The 9,696-nt window shown below is 53.7% G+C and overlaps 1 long non-coding RNA gene across 3 annotated transcripts; it reads right to left on the bottom strand.

The window, feature by feature from the left end:
- Positions 1-3,726: 3,726 nt before the first annotated feature.
- Positions 3,727-7,874, bottom strand: LOC125927146 (uncharacterized). Of its 3 annotated transcripts, none has more exons than XR_007459251.1 (3): positions 7,790-7,874; positions 7,077-7,143; positions 3,727-3,759 (listed from the first exon to the last, which is right to left on the bottom strand). It is a non-coding gene; the product is annotated as an uncharacterized LOC125927146 (long non-coding RNA). The 3 variants fall into 3 exon arrangements; XR_007459249.1 differs by lacking the exon at positions 7,790-7,874 and adding an exon at positions 7,595-7,760; XR_007459250.1 differs by lacking the exon at positions 7,790-7,874 and adding an exon at positions 7,595-7,760 and having other exon boundaries at positions 3,751-3,783.
- Positions 7,875-9,696: the final 1,822 nt, after the last annotated feature.

The following is a 9,696-nucleotide window of genomic DNA, read 5'->3' on the forward strand; positions in this document are numbered from 1 at the left end:
CCGCCCAGGACTGCGATCGCAGGCCTCCGGGCAGGGAGGGGTGGGGGGAGTGGCACCCGGTGAGGACGCGAGCACTCGAGGACTCGGGAGCTCTGCGCCCTCCCCGGACGTGCCCCGTGCGTCTCTTCATCTGGCTGCTGCCTCGTGTCCTTTATCGCATCCTTCCACACACCGCTAAGCGCGAGTACGTGGTTCCCTGGCCTCTGGGAGCGGCTCTAACCGGCTGCAAGAGCCCGAGGAGGACCCTCCACTCTGTGGCCTGTGGCGGGAGCACGGGTGGGGGTGGGGGTGCGGGATGGAGGCCGTGACCCGTGGGACCTGGCGCTGTCTCTAGGTGCACGGTGTCAGAACGGAGTTGAATTCTGGGCACCCCGTGCACGAGGACTACTTAGTGTTCAGTGTTGGGGAACCCTGTTCCCCACCCCTGCTGGCACTGGCTCAGGGAACCTGCAAGGCTCCCCACATTGCTACCTGTCACCTAACTGCCACCCCCCGCCAAGCACAAGTCTATACTGAGGGACAGTCTACAAAATAACCTGTCTGGACTCCTCCGTTTGGTGATGTCACCAAAGACCAAAAACAAGAGAAGAAAGGAAAGAGGAGACCAGGGAACCGTTCGTGATTCAGGGAAACCAAAGAGAAGGGACAGCCAAACGCAGCGCGTGGTCCTTGGCCACATTCTGGGTTAGGACAACACCCGCCGTGGACGGGACAGGACGGGACAGCCCGAGAGGGCGCCGCCTCAGCGCGCGCCTTCCTCAGCGCGAGTGCCACACACATGGCAGCTGTGTACAAGTCCTTGTTCTCAAGACATCAACGCCAGAGGACCTGGGGTGAAGTGTGATCTCTGCGACAAATTCTCAAGTATTCAGGGGAAAAGATAGAGAGAGAAAGCAGACGTGTCAAAATGGAACAACTAGAGAATTTACGTGAAGGGTACACGGTGCTCCTCGGGCTAGTCTTTCAACTCCTTTAATAGCTTGAAATTTTTCAGAAGTGGCAACGGGACAGAATGCGTCGGTATGTGCTGCTGTGAATCGGAAGAAACGGGAGAAGCTTCGGGAAGCTGTGGGCGCTGGAGGGCGGGGTGGAGGGGAGCGGAGTGCATGGGGTTGCAGAGTCTTGTCACGGTAGAGACCTTTTCATAGTCTGTGGACTTTGACACACGTGAACGTATTACCTTGCCCCAGGGAAATGAATGACCACAGTGTAAAATTTCTGCCACACGTCTGTGAATCGAATTAGGTATAGATGCTGGTTCTCAGCCTGGGAACACTTACTTAGCATTTTCGGCTGATAACTCTGTGTTGTGGGAAGTTTCTCGGGTCTTCACCCACTAGATGCCAGTAGACGGCCCCCTCCAGCCACTCTGACAGCAAAAACATTCTGCCAAGTGTCCCCCGGGGGCAAAGTGAGCTCCATGAGGAAGCCCTGAGCTAGACAATTAGGACCAGGGTCTCCCAGGCAACGAAGGAGTGTGCTCAGGGAACCTGCTGATTCGGGGGTGGGAGGTGGGGGGAGCATAAAAGTGACAGTACCTGTAACAGTCACCTCACCTTGATGAACATAAGTTTCCTAGAAAAGTTCACTTAAAAAATTACAGACACACTTCTGCCAGAGTATGACGGTAGGACGAAATTTTCAAACCTTACTTTCAGTATAAAACAGATTCTGCCATGACATCCAACAAGGTCAAGTGAATTCAGCAACCACTATGTCTCAAATTCTGACCTTTAACACTCTTCCCCACTTGCACTCTAACAGCACCGACGGGGATGCAGCGATCCGAAATCAGTGACAACCACGTCTGCTTACCCTGTCCCCCGACACGAGGCAGTTCCCGTTGGGGCTCCACTTGAGGACGGTGATGTCGCTGGTGTGGGTCGGGGGGACCGCATGCTGCTCCTTGTCCTGCTTATTAAACACTGTCACTTCTCCGGTCTCCCAGCCAACAGCCAGGATCATTCGCGTCGGATGCCAGCACAAGGAAGTGACCCGGAACGACCTCTCGATATGCGTATCGGGCGCATGCTCACCCTACAACGGACAAGAGGTAAATCCCACGTGGTGAAGGGAGACAGCTACTCTGGAACTTCTGGCTGATCAATGAAATCGGTATCAGCTAGAGGATATAAGGAGCTGTTTATAAAGGAAATGTTCTACTTAATTTTCATAGAAACACCAATCTTACCCTTGGCTATGAAGGCATAGAATTAAGACTCAACTGACCACGCTGACCAGGTTATCAAGGCGTATGATCTCATACCTCATACTCACAACGGCTTGGTTGCTAGCTAGCATTTCAATGGGTTCCAATAAAACTTTATTTACAAAAATAAGCACTAGGCCCGGAGGTCAAGTCCGTTGACCCCAAGGTTCTATAAGTGCGGGCTCTTTTTTTTTTTTTTTTTTTAAGTTTTTTAATGTCTATTTATTATTCTGAGAGAGACAGAGACAGAGTGCAAGCGGGGGAGTGTCACCAACCCTGACACGGGGCTTGAACTCATGGACGGCGAGATCATGACCTGAGCTGAAGTCGGACGCTCAAGCGACTGAGCCACCCAGGCACCCCTGAGTGCAGGCTCTTGGGTGACCCCAGGAGCCTTTCCAGGGTCTGCAATGCCAAAGTTATTTGCAGCCCCTCTCACCTCCAGGCTGTTTTCCAGGAGCGGGGGACCTCAGATAGGACCCAGAAGCACGCAGACATCACTGATGACCTTCGCCGCTCCAGTGAAGGTGCGGTGGGACTTCAGAGGGTTGTAGCGGGAAGGGAAACGTGATGGTCTTTGTGACACGTGAGGGGTGTCGTGCACGGAGAGCGGTGGGGAGCAGGGGGTGGGAGGGGCTTCTACAAAGCTCTCGAAGAGCCATCCCAGAAAGAGATGTGCTGAAGTCCTGACCCGGTACCTGTGCCACGACCTTATTCGGAAATAGAGTCTCTGCACATGATCAGGTTAAGAAAAGGTCATTAGAATGGGCCCGAAGCCAATGGCTGGTGTCCTTACAAGTAGGGGAAAGAGACACAGACACACATGATGGCAGTGGAGCGATGTGGGTACAAGCAGAGGCGGCCGCCGGAAGCCAGGATGAGGGCTGGCACGGTCCTCCTCTCCCAGAGTCTTCGGGAACAGCGTGGCCCTGAGGAGCCCTCATTTCAGACTGTGGCCTCCGGACTCTGAGAGGACAGATTTGTTTTAAGCCACTCAGCTCACGGGGATTCGTTATGGCGGCCACAGGACACCAGCAGAGTTTCCGATGGCCAACGTGGCCAACAGGAGACTGGACCGGGACGCACAGATGCACAGAGGGTTTGGCTCTGGTCAGAGGCCACAGGCTGACTGTGGAATCTGCTAGACACTCCTAACCACGTCCCCAACCTAAGTGCCGGGGCTGAGAGAACTGTCCACACTGAAGGGCTTTTATAATATTGGGAGTTTGAACCCCAGGAAAACGTGATACACACACACACACCCCACATTCCACACACTCCCCCACACCCGTGTGCACACATATACGTGAGAACGAAGAGGAGACAACAGCCAGAGCTCGGGGAGTCAGCATTGTGGCTTCTTACTACTCACTTGTTCCAGGTATACATCCACGCTGCCTCCTGAGGTCGGGCTGACGGAGGCAACTGCCAGGAACGGATGCACAGGGTGCCAGTGGATGTGGGAAGGAGACCCAACGGAGTCCGGGGCTTCCACTCGGTGGTCAAAATAGAGGGCCATGATGACACTCAGACCAAGTCAGGGCTCAAACCTGCGTGGGAAAGATGGCCAAGTCCTGTTGGTTTTGAACAAAACAAAGACAGTGACCATACAAGGAACCGGGAAGGACAAGCATCATGAAGCCAACATCGGAACATGATGCAACTGACAAAGGCCCCTTAAGACCATGCAGGCAACTTTATGTGGAAGAGAACTCTAACAGGGGGAAAGCGTACAATAAGCAAGAAATTGGACCCGGAATGATCCAGGCACGACGGAAAGAATAAAACACTGCCATCAAAACAATAAAGTAAAGCCCAGCAGGCTAGACGACATCTTTATTCCAATCATAAGGAGGACAATTTGCATTTCCATAGCTGCCCTTTGAGCAAAAATCCCCAGCCAAATAGAAGTGAAACTGCTTCACAGAAATATATAGAAAAACCTAGTAGTTGATTTGCTATAAAGCCTGAAGACCATGGCTGTCTTCAACATCAGACTCTCAGGTAGTAGAAAGCAAGAGGGTTCCTTTGTTAGAGAATCGAGAAAACGAAGCCACGGCAACAGCAGGGACGGTGAACTTGATTCCTTCTCCGGACTTAACGTCTTTCTTTCCCGGAAAAGATTTGCGTACTGCCCTGCGCAGCAGGGTGTGACGATGCGTGACTGGCCAGTCCCGCTGCCCACTTCTCACACCCTCGAGTCAGTTTGGGGCAGCTAACTGGCAGATAAGACAATATTTGCAGGTTCGTGTGCTATCATTTAAAAGTATTCAACGTCATGCCCGTTAGAATGGCCGTTATCAGATAAAGAAGATGTGGTTTACATAGAAGACGTACTGCTTGGCAATGAGAAAGAATGAAATGCTGCCATTTGCAACAACGTGGATGGAATGGAGGGTATTAAGCTGAGTGAAATAAGTCAAAGATATCACAGGCTCTCCCTCATATGTGGAACTTGAGAAACTTAAGATCATGGGGGAAGGGAAGGGGAAAAAACAGTTTCAAACAGAGAGGGAGACGAACCATAAGAGACTCTTAAATACAGAGAACAAGCTGAGTGTTGATGGGGGAGCGGGGGGAAGGGGAACATGGGTGATAGGCAGCGAGGAGGGCACTTGTTGGGATGAGCGCTGAGTGTTGTACGTAAGCGATGAATCATGGGAATCTACCCCCAAAACCAAGAGCGCCCCGTATACACTGTATGTCAGCTAACGCAGCAATAAATTGTATTTTAAAAAAAATGGCTGTTAACCAGAAAGATAGAAAATAACTCTTGGCACTGCCGGTGGGGGTGCGAACTGGTGCAGACGCTGTGGAAGACGGTATGGTGGTTCCTGAAAACTCAAACACAGAAGGACCATGTGGTTCAGCGGCTCCACCTCTGGGTGTACACCCGGAAGACTGAAAGCAGGGGGTCGGGTACATCCTTGTACACGCACGTTCACAGCAGCACTATTCACAGTAGTCAGAAAGACGGAACAACCACTGTCTCTTGGCAGATGAATGGAGAAACACAATATGGTGCACATACAGAACACAGAATGAACCAGCCTTGAGATTCTGACATGTCACGATATCGATGAACATAGGAGACGTTACGTTCCGCTCAGCGAAATAAGCCAATCACAGAAGATCGAATGCGGTGTGTTTCTACCTCTGGGAGGGACCTAGCATAGTCACAAAGAGACAGAAAGTGAAAGGGTGGGTACCGGGGCCTGTAGCGCTGGGGGATGGGGAGCTAATGTTTAATGGAGAGAGGATTCCTGTTTGGGAAGATGAAGAATACTGAAGAGGGTTGGTGGGGATGGTTACACCACACGGCAATGTGCTTAATGTCACCGGTTGTATACACGCAAATAATTAAAATGATAGATTTTATATTACGTATATTTAGCCACAACAAAAAAAATGGTGTTAAAAAAAAAATGAATGCTGCGACGTTCTATCATCGGAGTGGAGAATGGACTACGTCATTTGCTTTAGCAGCAACAATAATTCTATCAGAGGAAGCCTCGAAGTCTCAAGCTTGGATTTGGAGAAGGAAACCCATTTCAGGAAGAAGCTAAATGCACGAAGGTACAAATGAACAGTCACATATCAAACGTTCCCCTTTTTCTTCTGAGTATATACTGAGTCCGAAACACACGCACACTTTCTGAGGTGGTGTTCTCACTGCCATGGAGTAAGGAACACATGGTGGGGGCTGCTGGTGGAGAAGGGAGGCAGGGGTGGGAGGCGTGGGGGGCCGGAGTCAGGGGAAGGGGCAGGATCCAGAGACCTCTCCCCCCCATCACAAAGGGGACATCCACTCTGGACGGGGCTCCAACTGTCCTTATGCACTTTCAAATGAAGTCAGTACAACGGAAAAAAACCGCATAAAAATCTGGGCGTTTAAACGAAAGGAAACGTTTGCGTTAAAGCAAAGGAAAGCTTTTGAGTTTTCATGTGTCGCAGCCAACCAAGGGTGGAAGTTTGGGGCTACGACAAATTTGTACTCGTGTTTAACAAGTTTACTTGGTGAAAATATTGCTCTGAAAAATAAGTCATGTTAATTTTGTTAGACTGAAGGAAGAGTTACCACAGCACTTGAGGTAAAACCTGGTTTCCCCTGTATTTTTTGTCTCAAACATCGCTGTGGAATAAGCATGGGTGCTCACAGGTTTTATTTTTTTAACGTTTTGTTTATTTTTGACCCAGAGAGAGAGACAGCATGAGCGGGGTAGGGGCAGACAGAGAGGGAGACACAGAATCCCAAGCAGGCCCCAGGCTCTGAGCTGTCAGCACAGAGCCCGATGCGGGGCTGGAACCCAGGAACCGTGAGATCATGACCCGAGCCCAAGTCGGCTTAAGCCACCCAGGCGGCCCACTCTCAGGTCTTTAAACTACTTTTTCCTGCCTGGGACTTCCTGGGAGACTCCCTCCCCCACACTCCACCTTTGGATATTCAGAAGCCCCAGCCCTCTCTGACTTCACTACCAGGTTGTTCTAGGCTTCTCTCCAGCGTCCCCACACAGGCTGGTCCTTCATTGCAAAGTCCTTCAGACTTCATTGCAAATGTGTGCTTGACTGACTTCTCTACCTGCTGCAGGTGGGAGTCCCTGGCTGCACCCCCAGCCCTGAGAACAGCACCCCCTCCAGGCGAATACGATGAAGATATTGATTAGCAAGGGAAGATGCTCTTGCTGGTTTATTGCAAACAGCGGCCAAGGTGGGTGAGTCCGTTTTTACCCAGTGTGATGGATTGCTCACCATTCCTTGTACCTGCGTTTCAACGTTTTTCCACCACGAAGAAGTATTATCTGCATAATCATAAACAAAAGCTACCAGAGTAAACACAAGAAGAGGTGACTAACAACATTATCCTTACCTAACGACACCGATCAGTGGCATCAGTTCGCAAACAAGCGCACTTCCTTTGCTTAAACTCAGGGCCTCTAGAACAACAAAAAAGCGGCAAATGTACAAACTTTGAGGAAAAGAAGTAAATTCCGTTAGTTCTAAGCGATTTGCTCCTGTCCGACGCCAGTCCCTGCCGCGGACCACCGCCTCGGGGCGCCCGGCTCAGCTGAGGGTTCGGGGTGCGCAGGCGGACTGAGCAGCGAGGGGGGACGGGGGGAAGGCTCTGGGGGGCGGCGGCAGAATGCAGGGGCGCGGGCATTCGCGGCCACCCAGCCGGCGCCCCCTCACCGCAGACGGTTCAGGGTCACAGCCGCAGGCCTTGCACGCGAGGGCCGACCGGCCGCGCATAGGGGCGGTTTTTTAACCCCCACCCCGTACCGCGGGGGTCCCGGGAGCCCTGCCGGCGTCGACCGCCTCCCCTCCCGAGCCCCGCGGCCCTCGGTGGAGCCCGGACTGCGCCCGCTGTGGCCATCATCGCGTGCTGACCTCGGACGCCGCGCCCAGCTCCCGCCGACCCCGACCCGACCCGCTCGGCCGAGGCCCGGTTTCCGGAGGAAAATGGCCCGGGGGTCCGCGGGACCAGGGTCTGGCCCGGCTCGTCATCGCTCCGCTCCCCCGCCCCAGACCGCCACGGAGCCCCTACCCGGCGGCTCGCAGCCCTCGCCCTTCGACCCCACTCACCTCCGCCGAGCCGCAGCGCGTTGCCCGGACAACGGCTGCGCGCGGAACGCGGAAACTGCCGAACGTGAGAGCGGCGGAAGCCGAGGCCACCCGAAGCGCCTCGAGAGGCCGGAAAGAGCCGAATACGGTCGAGAGTGTTCGTGAGGCGCCAAGGGCAAGAGTCCCTGGCGGGTCCCCGCCGGCGGCCAGCTCCGCGGTCCTGCGGGGCATTTTGTCCCCGTCGCAGTTTACAACCAACAACGCCAGCTCAGAAAGGGGAGCTAGGAAGCCAGCATTTGCCTGTGCTGCGCAGAGAAGGGAAGCGGGTGACATTTTTATAGGTGTGATGAGGATGCAAAGCCTGTTGGGACCGGCTCCTGCAGTTACACCTTAATAAACGGGTTGGTCAGCTGACAGTGTGGAGGAGAAACGGAACGCCATCTTCCTTAAGATTCTCTTCGGTTCATCTTCTTCGGTCTTTGGGACCGCACACCGTTTGCTGGGCTCTACTTTGTCTCATCTCAAGGAGGAGGGTGTGGTTCAAGAGGATTTCTGAGCAAAGCCGATTGATTCGACGTAATACTTGATGTGCATGCAACGCTTTGGGGGCCGTATGGACTCCTTTGGCGAGAAAATGGTAGCCAAGGGTACCCATGGCTTCATCCCATTAGAAACCAATGTGACTCGTGGCGGCAGATTGCATTCCCAAAGGCACTAGAACGTGCGCCCTGGCCTTTTCGGTCAGGCGTGCTTAAACTTGGAAATTAACTTTGAACAACACAGCAAAGTCATGTCGTTAAAGGGAAAAAAATGTTGCTACAGCAAAGAAGTCCACATTAAGTGAAAAAAATAAAAGGAAAATGCAGATACTACTGGAGCCGACAGGATAGGTGCTGGATCACATAGGTACAAGGAATATGCCGTTTTTTAAAGACCTCATTTTCAGAAACAAAAACCCTGACATGAGACACTTTCGGTTTAAGGTGTACTGCGTGTTACTTTGATGCATTCATGTTATGTGGCGGCTGTAGCGACATCGGTCATATGACGTAACTAAGTACAATATTATCGTCTGCATCCGTCTTAGTGTGCATTAGAGCTCTATGACTCATACGCTGCTCCTTCCAGGTTTGTACCCTCGAACACCACCCCGCTTTATCCTCTCTTCCGTAAGAAACGCGAGAATTTAGAACACACTCCTTTATCGCCATGACGAAGAAATATGACCCACGTGCCCAGCGCCATCCACTGCACTAAGAAACTTCAAAAGCACACACTCGATCTAATAAAGGGCATATTTATCTCACTCAGTTGCATTTGTATACTTTGTCGTCAAAAACCCGGTTCGCGCCGGATTCAAGACTCTGAGCTGAGGCGGCGTTTACTTCTCACGCATCCGTCAACACAGCTCCGGCCAATCACAGCCAGGGCGCTGGCCCTATTGGCTGTCTATCCGCCAATCCGGAGAGACGCATTGGCCCGCACGGCCGCGAGGCCGGCGTCACAACACTACCAGCGTCGCAGGCCCGCCCCGCGCCCCCTCCCAGCGTCCGTACGTGCAAGCGCGCGCGCCCGCTGCTGGCCAATGGCAGCGCCCCTAGGGGGGCGCGCCCGCTGGAAACTCGGGCGTGCTCGTCCCCGCGCGCGTCGCCCCGCCCTGCCCCGCCCCGCGCGCCGTCCGTCCCGCCCCGCCCCGCGCGCAGTGCCCGCCGTCTCCGCCGGCTGCCGTAGCCGGAACTGCTGCTGAGCGCGGCGGGCCGGGCCTCCGGGAGCTGAGAGGCGGCAGCACCCGCGCCCGCAGCCTCGTCAGCCGCTCGCCTGCCGCGGAGGGGACGTGCCGGGGCGAGGGTCCCCGGGCAACTGCTTCCGAGGCGGGAGGACCACATCGACGTCGCGGCTTCTGTGCAGCGGGCTCTCGGGGGCCGGGG

The sequence above is a fragment of the Panthera uncia genome, chromosome E1, assembly GCF_023721935.1.
Source record: "Panthera uncia isolate 11264 chromosome E1, Puncia_PCG_1.0, whole genome shotgun sequence".
Taxonomy (NCBI): Eukaryota; Metazoa; Chordata; class Mammalia; order Carnivora; family Felidae; genus Panthera; species Panthera uncia.